Consider the following 18,848-nt stretch of genomic DNA (forward strand, 5'->3'; position numbering starts at 1 on the left):
AGTTATCCTCCCCACCTCAACAGCAGCTTAAAGGTCATACAGAGACGGCACAGCATTTCCAGTGGTGGGACAAGAATGAATTGTCTCTGCAGCCTAGACACCTCCGCTCAGGGCTGTCACACCAACTCCAGGTATCTGACTCTCTCAAGGATCTAACCTGTGTGTCCTGAGGAAAGACACTAATCTTTTATTCCAAATATATTACTATTTTTTCAGTCCTTCATATTCCATCTTCTTAGCACTTCAGTGAAATTAATTGACACTGATATTGATATAGATGTTAAAATACTGAATTTTCATTACAATATGAAAGACTATTAGGGGATGGAGTCACTGACTTGTAAGCAAATAAGTCACTCAATTCACATATATTACACACAGCTTTTGTTTAAAGTGAGGGAAAGCTTATGGCAGAGAACATGTAGGTGCATTTCTCTAAACTTCCATTGTATTTGGATGAACTTCACCATATTGATACATGAAAACAGATTATCAATGATTGCCCTATATTTGCCAAACATATTAAGAATCCACACTTTATAAGCAGTTGTTGAAACCTTTCATAAAATATTAAAATGACAAAGCATATGAGTTATTTTGGTAGAGATAGTTTCCTCAGAGGAAAGCATCATTCTAGAATTCAGAAAAGGGACAGAAAATGATTTAAAAAATATTTCTCTGATACTCGTAACCTCTGATGTTCCCTTAACCCCAAAGTTGCAAAGGGTGAAAAAAAAAGTCACGCAGGAAGGTCTTATGGTGGAGAGAGAGAAGGGTGGTCTCTGCCCATTCTTAGGAGCACAGAATCCTACTCACAGAGGGCTGTGCTGTTGATGAGTTCTCAGTAAGTCGTCCTCCACCCACACAAGATGAAGATTTTACTCAACAGAAAGCCTGTCTCCCACTGAGTCCAGGAAGTCTTTACTCTGGAACTGCAGAGCTAACAGTAATTTCAATGGCTAGATAGGGATCTCTCTCTGTTCCTGGGAAAGTTGATATTCTGATATTTCTGGCAGAGGAACATATTTCTAAACTGACAGAACTACCCTTTAAAAAAAATGACCCAATTTTCAATTAAGTGAAACAAACAAACATGTCTTAAATGTTACTAATGTGTCTCTTGTGTAATAGACTTTGGGGGCAAATAAGGGAACACAGACCTGGGGAAAATGTCCTCAGAGAGGTGCCTGTAAATAACATTAGCATCAGAAGAGGCCAGGTATGCAATAATTAGTATCAGATTACAAGACAAAAAGTAACCATCTGTTATTTTATTTCAAAATTTTGTGAGGCATTTTAAGATGATAAATACAATGTTTCCAGTTTATTAAACTTGTAATATTTGTAATTAACGGTTGAATGTGGACTTCCCTTAAAGCTCAATTGGTAAAGAATCCGCCTACAATGCAGGAGACCCAGGTTCGATTCCTGGATTGGGTGAATTCGCTGGAGAAGGAAACGGCAACCCACTCCAGTATTCTTGCTTAGAGAATCCCATGGACAATATAGCCTGCCAGGCTCCTTTGTCCATAGGGTTGCAAGAGTCAGACATGACTTAGCAACTAAACCACCACCAATGTTTGAAAGTGAAAGTGAAAGTCATTCAGTTGTATTAGACTCTTTGCTCCCCATGGACTATTCAGCCCAAGGAATTCTCCAGGCCAGAATGCTGGAGCAGGTAGCCTTTCCCTTCTCCAGGGGATCTTCCCAACCTAGGGATCGAACCCAGGTCTTCTGCACTGCAGGCGAATTCTTTACCAACTGAACTATCAGGGAAGGCCAATTAAGTGTCAGTGTAAACAATTCACATAATAATAGAGAAAAAATATTTTATCAAAAGAAAAGGCAAAGTGAAAATATACTGCTAATAATTTTCAGATATACCTTCCAGATCTTTATGATTCTTCTGTTTATACATTTCATGGGCCTTTTTAAAAAAACTGAAGTATAGGTGATTTACTGTTGTATTAATTTCTGCTGTAAAGTGGTTCAACTATACACACATATGCAATCTTTTTCATATTGTTTCCATTATGGTTTATTATAGGATATAGTTCCCTGTGCTCTAAGTAGGATCCTGTAGTTTATCCATTCTATGTATATACTAGTTTGTGTCTGCTAATCCTAGACTCTTGTTCTATCCCTCTCCCACTCTTCTCCCCACTTGAAAACCATAAGTCTGTTCATCATAGGATATAGTTCCCTGTGCTATAAGTAGGACCTTGTTGTTTATCCATTCTCTATATATATATGTGTGTGTGTGTGTGTGTGTGTGTGTGTGTGTGTATGTGTATGTCTGTTTTTATATGGTAGATAAGTTCATAGGTGTTATATTTTCAATTCCACATAAGTGCTATCATATAGCATTTGCCTCTCTCTTTCTGACTCACTTTGCTCAGTATTTCTGTCTCCATCTGCGTCCGTGCTGCTACAGACGGCATTGTTTCCTTTTGTGACTAAAGTTTAATTGTGTGCATATGCTGCATCTGCTTTATCCGTTCATCTGTCAATGGACATTTAGGTTGTTTCTCATGGGGCTCTTGAGTTCTATATTTATTTATGATCTTATTCTATTTCATTAAAACTTTAATACATATTTTACATTTATGTTTACATATATTTTGTATTTATTCATGTTCATATATTTTTATTTCAGTTTGTTTTATAGAAACATTTTAAAATGTTTTCTCTATGAAAAGTGAAAGTCACTCAGTTGTGTCTGACTCTTTGTGACCCCATGGACTGTAGCCTGTCAGGCTCCTCTGTCCATGATATTCTGCAGGCATGGGATCTTCCCAACCCAGTGATCAAACCCAGGTCTCCTGTATTGCAAGCAGATTCTTTACCATCTGAGCCATCAGGAAAGCCCAATGTTCTAAATCTGGTTAATAGCCTCTGTATGTGCATGCGAAGTTGCTTCAGTTGTGTCTGACTCTTTTCAACTCTATTTAGACTGTAGACCACCAGGCTCCACTGTCCATGGGGATTCTCCAGGCAAGAATATTGGAGTGGGGATTGCCATTTCCTTCTCCAGGGGATCTTCCTGACCCAGAGATAGAACCCACATCTCTTTTTGTCTTCTGCATAGGCCGGCGGGTTCTTTACCACTAGCGCCACCTGGAAGAGCTAAATTTTAATCATTTGGTCACACTGCAGGGCATGTGGGATCTTAGTTTCCTGACCAGGGATAGAGCCCATGGCCCCTGCATTGGCAGCTCAGAGTCTTAACCATCAAACCACCAAGGAAGTCCCTAATGCTTTGATTTTAATATGTCTATGTTCAATTTTCTTTGAACATCACTCTTATGAGTTGATTAAACTTCTTAAATGTATAGATTTACTTCTTTCCTAACATTTTGAAAAGTTTCCAGCCATAAACTATTTTTACATTTTTTCTGTCCCATTCTCTCTCTTCCTCTTGGATCCAAGTTACACATATGATAGACTTCAACATTGACCATTGGTCCCAGTGTCTTTGTAAATTAAAAAGTTTACTTCTCCCTTTTATAAGGATTACACAATTTCTATTGTTGTTATTTAAAATTCATTGCCTTTTTCTTCTGTAATCTTTATCCAGTAATTAAGCCCAAAGTGTGACTTTCTTCAGAAACATACTACATTTTCATTTTTAACATTTTCCTTTTAATACTACATGTTTTCTCTTTCTCTTATGAGAAATCTTTGCTTTTCATTATCTTCCTATAGAACAGTTGTACAGATTGATTTAAAATCTCTGTGTAATTCTATCAATATCTGAGTCCTCAGGACTTGGCACCTGCAAGATGTCCCTTTAGTAAATGATTTTTTTTTTTTTTGAATGGGTTACATTTTACCCATTCTTTATATAGTCAGTGATTTTGGATTCTATCCTCACATTTTGGATAGTATACTACATAAACTCTGAATTCTATTATATTCACCTGAAAAATGTGAATGTTTTTTGTTTTCTTTTTTTAAGCTAGCAATAAACTCTTTGAGACTCAAACTACAAGCTTAGTCTTGTCTTATGTAGTATGACTGAACACTCAGTTTAGTAATTTAAACCTTTGCTAAAACTGTTTTTGTTGTTGTTGTTTGAGCCGTGGGCCTCTGGTTCAGGGTTCATCCTGAAATATTTGTATGCTTATATATGTTATTAAGGTTTGCTCTTCTCTAACTCTCTCATGAATTCCTGCATTAGTGTCAGATCTGCCCAGAGACCTTTCCATGTATCCTGTTATTGTATAGCATATTCTGCTAATGACATCTAGCTTCAGTTGGTTGATGGGTTATTGGGATATTTTATATCCTTATTGGCTATCTGTCTACTATTTCTATCTGCTACTGAGTGAGTAGTACTTAATTTTTCAGCTGTAATTTTTTAATTTTTCATTTTTTTAATTTTTATTTTTCATTTTTAATTTTTTTTTTCATTTATTTTTTAATTTTTCATTTATTATTTTTGTTTGTTTTGTTTGTTTTTTTGCTACATGTACTTTGAAGTTCTGTTTTTAGATGCTTTATTAGTTTGCTCCCTGGAGGAAGGCATGGCAACCCACTCTGGTATTCTTGCTTGGAGAATCCCATGGACAAAGAACCCTAGTGGGCTGCAGTCCATGGGGTCACACGCGTCAGATACAATTGGAGAGACTTGGCACCTTCCTACTCATTAGTTTGCTTTCATAGCAATATAACATAATGGTAGAATAAGATAACAGAAATACATTGTCTAACAGTTCTGGATGCTAGAATTCACAAATTAAGATATCAGTTCCTTCTGAAGAAGAGGAAGCTGAGGAAGTAGCTCTTCCATGCCTCTCTCTGAGCTCCTGATGCAGTCAGTATCTTTAGTGTTCCCTCACTGCATATCTCTAGTTTCTGCCTCCATCATCACCTGGCCATCTTCTTCCTCCACGTCTCTGTCTTTACACTATCTTCTCATTATTTGTGTCTGCCTCTGCATCCAAATCTACCCTTTTAATAAGACCACTTGTGATACTGGAACAGAGCCCAGCCTAATGACCTCATCTTAACTTGCTAGAAGGTAGGGCTGGAGAAGAGGGGCTAGGTCTGGAGCCAGGAATGAGATAGGGTTTCTCTTCTGCTCAGAGGCCATCATTACCTATTGGGAGTTGGGTCAGGTCCCAAGTTCCTGATGCAGAAGGCCCAAGGGTTGGGTCTTGGCTGGTTCATTCCGTGTAAGTTCGGTCCTGCTTATCTCCCATTCCTACCCAGCTCTGCGTGGGTCTGTCTTGCAATCCTGGTTGTACATGACTCCCGCCAGTCTCCAGTTAACCTTCAGTGAGAATCGTTCTATCTGTTGTGTTTTTGATGTGATCCTAGTTGGGGAGGTGAGTTCCATGTCCTACTTTGCCATCTTGAAACACAAGCTTGAAACATTTTTAAGTTTATATTTCTATACATCCTTGCCAACATTCATCATTTTTGGATTTGTTTGAAGATTAGTCATCCTGAAACCTAGGAGGTCTTCCAGGTGTTGCCATGGATTCTTCTTATTTTAAATGTAAGCAATAATTTGAGAGTGAAGAATAATTTGTTCCTCATCAAATTATTTTTTATATTGGTTTTCACCTATAGGGACTTTCTAATTCCATCGCTACATCTATGCTTGTTGATTCACAGGTGACTATAAGAAAATTTTTTTGTAGTTTTTATATATTTATTTATTTCACATCATATTTTTATCTTATTCTATGAGTTATAAAGCATAGCTTTGTTTCTCATATGATTCTCATTTTGTTCTAGACATGTTCAACAAGAAACCCTTTAAACTTGTGCTCTGTCTTTTTATAAGCTTCCATCATTTAAAAAATAATTTAATAAAGTCAAGAAGTTTAAAACTGCCTCCTGTGCTGAATTCTAGATATTGTTTCCACATCCACTTCAATCCGATGTTTTGGTCCAGAGATAAACTGAAAGAAGAAAAATAAATATTGTGTGGGAGTAAACCAAACTGATGCTGCATTTGTGAAAATATTTTAAAGAATTCAAGTAAGAAAGTGTTGCATTAGCCCATGTACCTATTGACATTAATCTAGGACAAAAGAGGCAAAATATACAACAGAGAAACAACTGCATGTAAAGAATGAAACTGTAACATTCTCTAATACCACACACAAAAGTAGTATTGAAATGGATTAAACACCTAAGTGTAAAACTGGATACTATAAAACTCCTAGAGGAAAACATAGGCAGAATATTCTGACATAAATCACAACAAGATCTTTTTAGACCTGTCCTCTGAAGTAATTAAAACACAAACAAAAATAAACAAATGGGACCTAATTAAACTTAGAGCTTTTGTCCAGAAAAGAAAACCACAAGTAAGAAGAAAAGACAACCCTCAGAAAGGGAGAAAATATTTGCAAATGAACCATCACAAAGTACTGACCTCCAAAATACATAAGCAGTTTATGCAGCTCAATATCAAAATACAAACAACCCAACCAAAAAATGAGCAGAAGACCTAGACAGACATTTCTTCAAAGACAACACCAGATAGCCAACAAAGGCATGAAAAGACGCTTGACATCACTCATTATGAGACAAATGCAAATCAAAACCACAGTGAGGTGTCACATCACACCAGTCAAATGACCATCATCAAAAAAATCTACAAACAACAAATGCTGAAGAGAATGTAGAGAAAAGGAAAACTTTTGCTCTGTTGGTGGGAATATAAGTTGATACAACCATTATGGAAAATAGTATGGATGCTTCTTAAGAAACTATGAACAAAACTATCATATTACCAACAAATTCCATGGCTAGGCTTATACCCTAAGAAAACCATAATTCAAAAAGACACTTGTACACTACTATTCATTGCTGTACTATTTACAATAGCCAGGACATGGTGGCAACCTATATGGCCCTTGAGTGATGAATGCAGAAAGAAGTTGTGTACAAATATACAATGAAAATTTATTCAACCATGAAAAAGAATAAAATTGGGTCATTTAGTGATGTGGAAGAACCTATACTCTGTCATACAGATTGAAACAAGTCAGGAGGAGGAAAACAAATATCATATATTAATACATATATGTGGAATCTAGAAAAGTGGTACTGATGAATCTATTTGCAGGACAGAACTAGAGACACAGATGTGATGAATGAACATGTGGACACAACGAAGGAAAGAGAGGGTGGGACAAATTGAGACAGTAGCATTAACATGTATCCCCTACTATGTGTAAAATAGATAGCTGGTGGGAAGCTGCTGTGAAGCACAGAGAGCCCAGCTCAGTGCTCTGTGATGACCCAGGAGGCTAGGATGGGGGTTGTGCAAAGAGGCTTAGGAGGGAAGAGACAGCTGCTGCAAGCTGTTGTACAGTAGAAACTAACACAACATTTTAAAGCAATTATAATTGATATAAACAATAAATTAAAAAAGAAAAATCAGGTCAGCTGAAGTGGTTAGTATCCTCCAGTTAGGGCTGCTAGAATCTAAATCAGGAGAGTTGGAATCTGAACAGAAGTTCCCCCATGTATCTTTGGCTAACTGATTGACTGAATACATGCAGAGTAAGTGTAGTCTATGTTCTCCAGTGATAAGGCTGAAAGTTTGACAGAGATAGTAGGGGCTGAACAGTCAAGTGGGCTTGGAGTTTTGGCCCAGCCAAAGTAAAGACAACTTATGAATATCTTCTCAACCACAGACTTCCAGCTGAACACTGGGAGAGCCACTTAAGAGTAAGGACTACATTCTGGGGCAAGTGTCAAAGATATTGAAGCCTGAGGGTAAAATCAATCCACACTTCTTCTCATAAACAAAGTTTTATTGGATAGTGTCCACTCCAACTCATTTGTTTAATATCTAAGGCTGCTTTTAACAATAAATTTGAGCAATTTTAACAGAGACCTCATGGCCCCAAAGGCCAAAACATCTTTTGGGTCGTCATGCTCTCACACCTCGAGGATGTACTTTCCTTTATTTTCTAAATTAAACTGAGCTGTAACACGGAGCTGTACCACTGATCTGTCCAAGAGCTGTGACACAGTCTGTCTGAGGGCTGTAATGTTGGTCTGTCACTTCAAATTTTTGTTGTGATGAGACAGAACCAAGGAAATTACACACTCCCCTGACATCTATGGTGCCCTGACTCTGATTTAACCTGGCTGAAACAACCTTGGCGTGGCCCCCACAAGGAGGAGGTCAAGCACAGCAGACCAACTTGGCGTAAGCTCCCTCTGTGGAAGCTGAACGTGAAGAAAACACAGTGCAGGGGAAGTGACAAGAAGCCCAGTGTGCTGGAAACCAGGACAGTGAAAAACAAACTCAGCATAAAGCTCACACAGCTCAGTCTCACATTCCAGAAGACCTCCAGTTAAGATAGGCGGTCCTTGCTCCTGTGGCTGGAAGGACAGATGCCTAGCAAAATCTCAATTCCTTTACAACTTCTTGTTTCTTGTTTCCTTGACCCCCCCCCCCCCCCCCCATCGTGAACAGGCAAGTGTAAGTGGGTGCGAATGGGGGACTCTGGAGAGGCTACTTCTCAGTATGTTCCAATGGCTCCACTATCTGCTGAGCCCTGGTAGTTGTTACCCAAGCTGGTGGGGGTTCTCCTATCCTTAATCTTCTTTGTGCCAAGGATCAGGCCAATGAAAACTGTGAGCACAGGTCAGGTATCTAGCCGATTTTCCAGCAGGTTATGAAGGGGATTCCTTGGCACGTTTTTCCCACTACTTTTCCCTCCCATCCTCCAGCTCCTCTCTCCCGAGACTTGAGGAGGACCAAAACCCATGATGCCTGGCTTCAGGACCTAATGAAGCTCAGGCTCTGACGTCTCATTGCAAAAATTCTGTTAGAGACGCAGTGATAGGTAAGAGGTGGGTTTGTTTGGATTCAGAGAAGCACACTCCACAGGGTGTGGGCCATCACAGAGGGCAAGTGCTTTGGCCATGGAATGTGGTGTGGCTTTGTGAGCTGGGTGAATTCATATGCTAATGAGTGGGATGGTCATCCCAACTATTGGGGAAACACCCACTCCTCTGTCTTTTGATAGTGGCTTGAAACTGTCCTGCTACCTCTGGGTGTATCATTTAGTTTGCAGATTGGGGATTAAGGTTTACTTAAATTTGACTTGCCATCTTAAACCCATTTGATTTTAATTGGTTTATGTTATGCCCTTGTGCTTCGTCATTCTTTCAACAGTTGTGCCCTGCCCCCTTCCCTCCTGTTTCATGCTCTTTTCCTGAGCCCCATCCAGGCCCACAATTTGCCTCTACAATCTTCTAGAGGGACAACCAGAAAATAACTGGCCATTGGGAGGGAAATGCTGTGTAATATCCAACCCCTCTAGATATTCAGGCCTTCTTCTTCCATGTTTCCTACAACATGTGCAACATTAGCATCTCTCAGTGAACCTGCTAGGGTGGGAGACAGGCACACCAGGCCTGCTAGAAGTCCATCAGTTGGCATCCCTTCAAAGGCAATTGGGCTTCCAGGGATAATGTTTGCCACTTTGGGAGTTAGCCCTGCAGGCTGTTTGGGCCCAAACCCTTACCATCCTTCTCCTAAAGTTACAAGCATCAGTTCAGTTCAGTTCAGTTCAGTCGCTCAGTCATGTCCGACTCTTTGCGACCCCATGAATTGCAGCATGCCAGGCCTCCCTGTCCATCACCAACTCCCAGAATCTACTCAAACCCATGTCCATTGAGTTGGTAAGGCCATCTAGCCATCTCATCCTCTGTCGTCCCCTTTGCCTCCCGCCCCCAATCCCTCCCAGCATCAGGGTCTTTTCCAATGAGTCAACTCTTCACATGAAGTGGTCAAAGTACTAGAGTTTCAGCTTCAGCATCAGTCCCTCCAATGAACACCCAGGACTGATCTCCTTTAGGATGGACTGGTTGGATCTTGGGTTGCAGCCCAAGGGGCTGTCAAGAGTCTTCTCCAACACCATAGTTCAAAAACATCAATTTTTTTGGTGCTAAGCTTTTTTCACAGCCCAACCCTCACATCCATACATGACTACTGGAAAAACCATAGCCTTGACTAGACAGACCTTTGTTTGCAAAGTAATGACTCTGCTTTTTAATATGCTATCTAGGTTGGTCATAACTTTCCTTCCAAGGAGTAAGCATCTTTTAATTTCCTGGCTGCAATCACATCTGTGGTGATTTTGGAGCCCCCCCAAAATAAAGTCTGACACTGTTTCCACTGTCTCCCCTGGATCAAATCTCCACTCCACTTTTATGGAACATCTGGTTTGTTGCCCCTTATCAATTTGTTCTTAAACCAATTACTAACTCCTACAACCAGGACCTTGCCCCCTTGTGGGCAACATTGCTCCACCCCGCTTATTATTAAAATACCCTTAATGCCCCTAACAGGACCAGATAACCCACTCCTTCATCATTACTTCCATTATTACCTAAAGTGGGTCTATGACAATGGAATGTTTACCATTGGAGACACCCTAAACTGCTCTTATAGAGGACTAGGGGAGGAAATCAGTGACATACATTCCCTTAGAGTAGTAAAAGGATAAGGCTTATGACTGTTTCTCCAGGTTATCAGTCTCAGGGCACAGGCTTGGATTGCTTTACATCATGATATCTATTCCCATCTGTGGTGAAGAAACTGCTGCTACTGTTAAGTCACTTCAGTCGTGTTCGACTCTGTGCAACCCTGTCCCTGGGATTCTCCATGCAAGAACACTGGAATGGGTTGCCATTTCCTTCTCCAATGTATAAAAGTGAAAAGTGAAAGTGAAGTCGCTCAGTCATGTCCAACTCTTCACGACCCCATGGACTGCAGCCTACCAGGCTCCTCCAACCATGGGATTTTCCAGGCAAGAGTACTGGAGTGGGGTGCCATTGCCTTCTCTGGGTGAACAAACTGGCAATAAGTTAAAATTACAACCCCTTAATCCTACCCAGCACTGGTCATACTGGAGACCTTGGGAATACCCAACTCCAGCCCAGGGGTTCCAGGAGGTTGACCTGCCTCGATCTGCCAAGAGATCCAGTCCCCACGAGGTCGTCACGCCTCAGCCTACTCAGGGATCCATCAGCCCAGTATCCCAAGAAGTCAACCTGCCTCAGTCTGCCTAGGGATCTGGTCCGTGAGAGATTGTCACACCTCAACCTGCTCAGGGATCTGCCAGTCTTGGGGGAGGGGTGTCCCAGGAGGTCATACTACCTTGACCTGCCTAAGGATCTGGTCCTCAAAAGGTTGTCATGCCTCAACCTGTTCGGGGATCCACCAGTCCAGGGTTCCCAGGAAGTCGACATGCCTTGACCAGCCCGAGGATTCAATCTTCAGGAGGCTATCATGCCTCAGCTGGCCTGAGGATCTGCACCCTGACGCAGGGATGCCTGGCTCTGAGGTTGCAACAGTACTGGGTAGGATAAGCTTCAGAAAGACTCACCCCTAAGGAAGTCCACCCATGGAAATAGAAGGAAGCATATTACTTGTGGGACTGTGCCCAGTCTCAGCAATAACTCAGGGGCCCAATGAGAACCCCATTACCCCTTCTGGAAAGGCTAAAAGAGAACTTCCAAAAGTTTACCCATCTGGACTTAGGCTCTTACAAGGGACAGGTGATTTTAAAAGACAAAGTCCTGGGGGGAGGAGCTAAGATGGTGGAGGAATAGGACGGGGAGACCACTTTCTCCCCTACAAATTCATCAAAAGAACATTTGAACACTGAGCAAACTGCACAAAGCAACTTCTGATTGCTAGGAGAGGACATCAGGAACCCAGAAAAGCAGCCCATTGTCTTTGAAAGGAGGTAGGACAAAATATAAAAGATAAAAAGAGAGACAAAAAAGCTAGGGATGGAGAACCATCCCGGGAAGGGAGTAGTAATAGAGGAAGTTTCCAAACACCAGGAAACCCTCTCACGGGCGGGTCTGGGAGAAGTTTTCAAATCTCGGAGGGCAACCTAACTGGGAGGAAAAATAAATAAAACCCACAGATTACATGCCTAAAAGCAACTCCCAGCAGAAAAGTACCCCAGACATTCGCATCCGCCACCAGCAAGTGGGGGCTGAACAGAGAGGAGCAGACGGCATTGCTTAGGGTAAGGACTGGGCCTGAATGCCCTGAGGGCAATCGGAGGGAGCTAAAGTGAGATAGCGACTTAAACTGTGGGATAGCAAGAGAGAGAAAAAAATTAACCATCGAAAAGTGAGCTAAGCAAACACACTGCCGGCCTGTTCGCAGAACAAAGGAAGGACTGAACAATTCCAGAGAAGAGCTAGCCGATGGTGGACCGGCCCATCCCCCACCGTAGGCAGAAGGCAAAGGGGAGGGGAAAGGGGCAAACTCGGGCCCCAGAAACGGCATCCCCTACCAAACTGCAAACAGGCTCCCAGTTTCTAAACAAAGACTTCCTGAGATTCTGGATGGTTGACATCCACTGGGAGGATTGCGGCTAGAGACCAGCTCCCCAGAACAGACACAATGCGCACCCAACTGGCATGCAGGGAAACTGAGGCTGGGACTGTGGAGGGGATAAGGCGTACCGCACCCAGGGAGAGTGCGATTGTCAAGCTCCTGGCTGCCTGAGCTGCTGGGGCTGGGGAAGGCACAAAACGCAGGCCCAACCGAGTTCGCGCTTTTCTGAAGTACCTGAAAACTGGAACTGCACACCACGCAGGGCCCGCTCCCTGTAGAGCAGCCTGGAGCCTGAGCAGTGTAGATGGGGGAAGCACACACCGGGAGCGGGGGCAAACCCAGTGTGGCCGGAACACCGCGAGTGCGCCCCACACACGCCAGTGACATTTGTCTGCAGCGCCCCTCCCTCCCTGCAGCGACTGAACAAGCGAACCTGAACAAGGACCACCTCCGCCCACGTGTGTGAGGGTGGAAATTAGACACGGAAGAGACCTGCAAACAGAAGCCAAATAAACAAAGGGAACCGCTTCAGAAGTGACAGGTGCAACAGATTAAAATGCCTGTATTTAAAACCAACTGCACTGGATGGGGCCTATAGATATCGAGAAGTGTAAGCTGGAAAAAGGAGCTATCTGAAACTGAACCAAACCCACACGGCCCACAACAGCTCCAGAGAAATTCCTAGATATATTTTTACTATTTTTTTTTCTTAAAAAAAGTAAAAAAAAATTTTTTTTCTCTTCTTTTTAACTTTTTAAAATTTTTTATCTTAAAGTTCCCTATTGCTCCTCTATTACTACTTCATTTTCATTTTCTTTTATTTTCTTTTAAAGTCCTCAATTACTCCTCTATTACTCCTTAATTTTCATTTTCATATATTTTTACTATTTTTTAATTAATTAAAAAATTTTTTTTTCTTTTATTTTCTTTTAAAGGCTTCTATTACTCTTCTATTACTCCTTAATTTTCATTTTCATTTCACTGTAACCTTGCAAAAAAACAATGACCCTATTTTAAAATGAACTTCATATATAGTTCTTAAATTTGTTTTTGTTTTTAATATTGTATTTTTAAGAGTCTAACCTCTACTCTAGGTTTTTAATCTTTGTTTTCAGTATTTGATATAAATTTTGGACATTTAAGAATCCAATATTCAGTACCCATTTTTATTCAAGAGTGTGATGATCACTCTCTCCCCCTTTTGACTCTCCTTTTCTTCCCCCAGATCACCTCTATTTCCTCCCTCCCCCTTCACTTCTCAATCCAATTCTGTGAATCTCTGTGGATGTTCTGAACTATGGAGAACACTTAGGGAACAGAGTACTGCGTAGATCTATCACTCTCCTCTTGAGTCCCCCCTTTTTCTCCTCCTGCTCATCTCTATCTCCCTCCTCCCTCTCCTCTTCTTCATGTAACTCTGTGAACCTCTCTGGGTGTCCCTCACTGTGGAGAATCTTTTCACCATTAACCTATAAGTTTTATTATCAGTGCTGTATAGTTGGAGAAGTCTTGAGGCTACTGGAAGAATAAGACTGAAATCCAGAGGCAGAAGACTTAAGTCCAAAACCTGAGAACACCAGGAAACTCCTGACTACAGGGAACATTAAGTAATACGAGACCATTCAAAAGCCTCCATACCTACACTGAAACCAACCACCACCCAAGAGCCATTAAGTTCCAGAGCAAGACATACCACACAAATTCTCCAGCAATGCAGGAACATAGCCCTGAGTGTCAACATACAGGCTGCCCAAAGTCACACCAAACACATAGACCCATCTCAAAGCTCATTACTGGACACGGCATTGCACTCCAGAGAGAATAAATTCAATTCTACACACCAGAACACCGACGCAAGCTTCCCTAACCAGAAAACCTTGACAAACCAATCGTCCAACCACACCCACTGGGAGAATCCTCCACAATAAAAAGGAACCACAGACTACCAGGATACAGAAGGGCCACTCCAAACACAGCAATCTAAACAAGATGAAAAGGCAGAAAAATACCCAACAGGTAAAGGAAATTGCAAAATGCCCACCAAGCCAAATAAAAGAGGAGGAGATAGGGAATCTACCTGAAAAAGAATTTAGAATAATGATAATAAAAATGATCCAAAATCTTGAAAACAAAATGGAGTTACAGATAAATAGCCTGGAGACAAGGATTGAAAAGATGCAAGAAATGTTTAACAAGGACCTAGAAGAAATAAAAAAAAGTCAATTAAAAATGAATAATGCAGTAAATGAGATCAAAAACACTCTGGAGGGAACCAATAGTAGAATCATGGAGGCAGAAGATAGGATAAGTGAGGAAGAAGATAAAATGGTGGAAATAAATGAAGCAGAGAGGAGAAAAGAAAAAAGAATCAAAAGAAATGAGGAAAACCTCAGGGACCTCTGGGACAATGTGAAACGCCCCAACATTCGAATCATAGGAGTCTCAGAAGAAGAAGACAAAAAGAAAGGCCATGAGAAAATACTCAAGGAGATAATAGCTGAAAACCTCCCTAAAAGGGGGAAGGAAATAGTTACACAAGTCCAAGAAACCCAGAGAGTCCCAAACAGGATAAACCCAAGGTGAAACACCCTAAGACACATATTAATCAAATTAACAAAGATCAAACACAAAGAACAAATATTAAAAGCAGCAAGGGAGAAACAACAAATAACACACAAAGGGATTCCCATAAGGATAACAGCTGATCTATCAATAGAAACTCTTCAGGCCAGAAGGGATTGGCAGGACATACTTAAAGTAATGAAAGAGAATAACCTACAGCCCAGATTACTGTACCCAGCAAGGATCTCATTCAGATATGAAGGAGAATTCAAAAGCTTTACAGACAAGCAAAAGCTGAGAGAATTTAGCACCACCAAACCAGCTCTTCAACAAATGCTAAAGGATCTTCTCTAGACAGGAAACACAGAAAGGTTGTATAAACGCGAACCCAAAAACAACAAAGTAAATGTCAACGGGGCCATACCTATCAATAATTACCTTAAATGTAAATGGGTTGAATGCCCCAACCAAAAGACAAAGACTGGCTGAATGGATACAAAAACAAGACCCCTATATATGCTGTCTACAAGAGACCCACCTCAAAACAAGGGACACATACTGACTAAAAGTGAAGGGCTGGAAAAAAAATATTTCAGTCAAATGGAGACCAAAAGAAAGCAGGAGTCGCAATACTCATATCAGATAAAATAGACTTTAAAATAAAGGCTGTGAAAAGAGACAAAGAAGGACACTACATAATGACCAAAGGATCAATCCAAGAAGAAGAAATAACAATTATAAATATACATGCAGCCAATGTAGGAGCACCGCAGTATGTAAGGCAAATGCTAACGAGTATGAAAGAGGAAATTAATAGTAACACAATAATAGTGGGAGACTTTAATACCCCACTCACAACTATGGATAGATCAACTAAACAGAAAATTAACAAGGAAACACAAACTTTAAATGACACAATGGTCCAGCTAGACCTAATTGATATCTATAGGGCATTTCACCCCCAAACAATCAATTTCACCTTTTTCTCAAGTGCACACGGAACCTTCTCCAGAATAGATCACGTTCTAGGCCATAAATCTAGCCTTAGTAAATTCAAATAAATTGAAATCATTCCAGTCATCTTTTCTGACCACAATGCAGTAAGATTAGATCTCAATTACAGGGAGAGAAAAAAAAAAAAAAAAAACTATTAAAAATTCAAACATATGGAGGCTAAATAACATGTTTCTGAATAACCAACAAATCATAGAAGAAATCAAAATATGCATAGAAACGAATGAAAATGAAAACACAAGAACCCAAAACCTATGGGACACTGTGAAAGCAGTGCTAAGGGGAAGGTTCATAGCAATACAGGTTTACCTCAAGAAACAAGAAAAAAGTCAAACAAATAACCAAACTCTACACCTAAAGCAACTAGAGAAGGAAGAAATGAAGAACCCCAGGGTTATTAGAAAGAAAGTAATGTTAAAAATTAAGGCAGAAATAAATTCCCCCACCTTTTAAAAGGTAATCTATACACAAAAATATTTCTTAGAGTTTTCTTAAGAAAATAAAATTCAGTTTTTTAAAGATGGCAGTCTCAAAGAGCTTTCTACATGTTCAAAAATCCTGAGGGTGATAAATAATGCATGAGCCAAAGTGAACAGAAGTTTCTATGAAAACCTTCATTGAACCTACCATTTCAATTTAATGCCTTTAGGAATTATTATTTTAATCAACTTCAGGAAGCTATGAATGACTGACTTAAAAGTAAGCATGATAAATTTTGCAACATTAGTAGTATTTCCTTTTGTTTAATTTCAGTCACAATTTTGTCCGAGAAAAAGGAAATTCATGTGCTTGCATTAACCTAAGATCTATGAGCTATAGTTTCTGTATTTTACAAAGTCTTCAAAATATGAATGAAATGTGTTAATAGAAATAGATGGGTATGTAAATAGATATCCAAATATATATATGCAGAAATGACGTCAGCTATACCATCAACCTCAAGTTGGGAAATATACGTACGTGTGTGGTGTGTCTGTGTGTACTTCTTCCTTCGTCACTCTAAGAGGCTGCAGTAACACCACTCTTGGGAAATCCCTCCTTTCAAATATTTACTGAAAGATAGATGAACCGAAATCAGTTTGCTGCGTGTGAATATCAATTAGTTTATCTAATTGTGTCTTTTTTAAATTTTTTTTTTACAGTCAGCCTTTGTTGATTATCCATTTTAAATAAGTAGTGTGCACATATCCATCCCAAATGCCCAGTCAATCCCTCCCAATGCCATCATTTCCCACTAGTGATGGTAAATTCGTTCTCTAAAACTATGAAATATGCCTTATAATACTATGCAGCATTTTTTTAAGAAAAAATACAGTATTTGAACATTGAGTAATGTCCATACCATATTGAATAAGGTTACATAGTGATACATATGTAACCTGAGAGATTTAAAAAAAAAAAAAAGATAAAAAAGTAGGTCAGATGGCAACAATCATTCCCTACTACTTCTGGATTTAATCTAATATATATGTTGTATACATCCCCAAATTCTCTGGGAGGGTCTTAGTTCTCAAAACTACGAGCCTAGGTCCGCACTTCATCCCCATACTGGTGGCTTAATGTTATGAATTGGGCAAATCATCAGATACAGCTCTTCTCCTACCTCAATATGAATAAAATACAATTTAAAAATGGTGAAGAGGAGCTCTTAACAGATGCATAAAGTGTGATTTCAAAGGGAAATTTTTTCACTCATTGATGTAGTATTACAATCTTTGAGACACTTATTCTAAATTGAAAATTATGTTACCCCACTTCAGTAATTAAGTCGAGATGCCTGAGAAAATAACTGCAGTAGCTTTTAGCATAAACTCAGCATCAATAAAACACTTGATTTCTGAAATTAACATTGCATTTATAGATAACAGTGAGCATAGAAACACATTATCAATGAAAATACAACTATTTATTTGAAAAAACAGGGAAGGAAAGGAACAACCTTACAGCTTTTGCCACAATTCCAAATATCACAGTATATCTAAATTAATTTTTAAAAATAGCTCTTCTTTAGAAAAGAAAAGCAAAATAACCAGAAGTGTCTGGCTATAAACTCAGTTATACAAAAAAATTGAATAAAAATATTGAGTATCAGAATTTAAGTCCAAATATGAAGAAACACTTTTATTGTGTATGCTTGGTAATAAATTTATTAAGAAAATAGTCTTAGGCACTGACAATACACGTGAAACTACATTTGTTGTTGTTACTTTCAGGGTGAGGAAGTTATGATTCCAGCAGACATATTCTCTAGCTAAGTACTAACATAGTGATGAGTTTTGCTGTTCATGGGAAGACAAAAGTGGGTGTATAGGATAAGGCTTCTAGCAGAATTGCACAAAACTCTTGAGAGGAAGTTTTACTTCAACTGAAAATCAATTATTAGGTTTACTCAGTTAAGTTGCTGAATATAGGACAGAGTATACAATACCTTGCACAGACTGTGTTGTTAATAAATGGAATCTGTGAGTACACAGGAAGGGTGATGAAAGTGACTAATCATGTCTTCCGATTTAGTCACACTGAAATCAACATGAATAGTTTGGTAGTAGGTTCAACACAGATGTAGATATGCTTGGTATTAAAGTCAATATGTTAATTCAGAAAAAAAATCAATTAGTAGAAACAGAAATGTGTATTTATTAACTGAAAAATGTTATACAAAATTATAGCAATTGTGGAGAAAAAAGGCAGAGGTGTGTAATCAGAAGTGAAGAGGATTTAAATAGGTACAAGCAATCAAAACAAACAGATAACACAGAAAAATCATGTGTAATTTTAAAGTCCCTTTATCAAAGCACTTCTTTTAAAAATGTAATAAATTGTGTTTAAAATGCTGTGTTGCACAACAGTTTGCACAATGGTACAGGAGTAAACACACTTATCCACAGCAGGAAAAACAAATGAACAAACAAAAAGAGAAAACTCT

At 39.6% G+C, this 18,848-nt stretch overlaps 1 long non-coding RNA gene across 1 annotated transcript in view; it reads right to left on the reverse strand.

The window, feature by feature from the left end:
- Positions 1-5,807: 5,807 nt before the first annotated feature.
- LOC133043399 (uncharacterized) overlaps positions 5,808-18,848 on the reverse strand; it is a 38,629-nt gene continuing 25,588 nt past the window's right edge. Inside the window, exons 2-3 of the long non-coding RNA XR_009689694.1 lie at positions 16,883-16,974; positions 5,808-5,912 (exon numbers count right to left, since the gene is read on the reverse strand). This is a non-coding gene — a long non-coding RNA (uncharacterized LOC133043399). The remainder of the gene's footprint in view (positions 5,913-16,882; positions 16,975-18,848) is intronic.

The sequence above is a fragment of the Dama dama genome, chromosome 22 (genome assembly GCF_033118175.1).
Source record: "Dama dama isolate Ldn47 chromosome 22, ASM3311817v1, whole genome shotgun sequence".
NCBI lineage: Eukaryota > Metazoa > Chordata > Mammalia > Artiodactyla > Cervidae > Dama > Dama dama.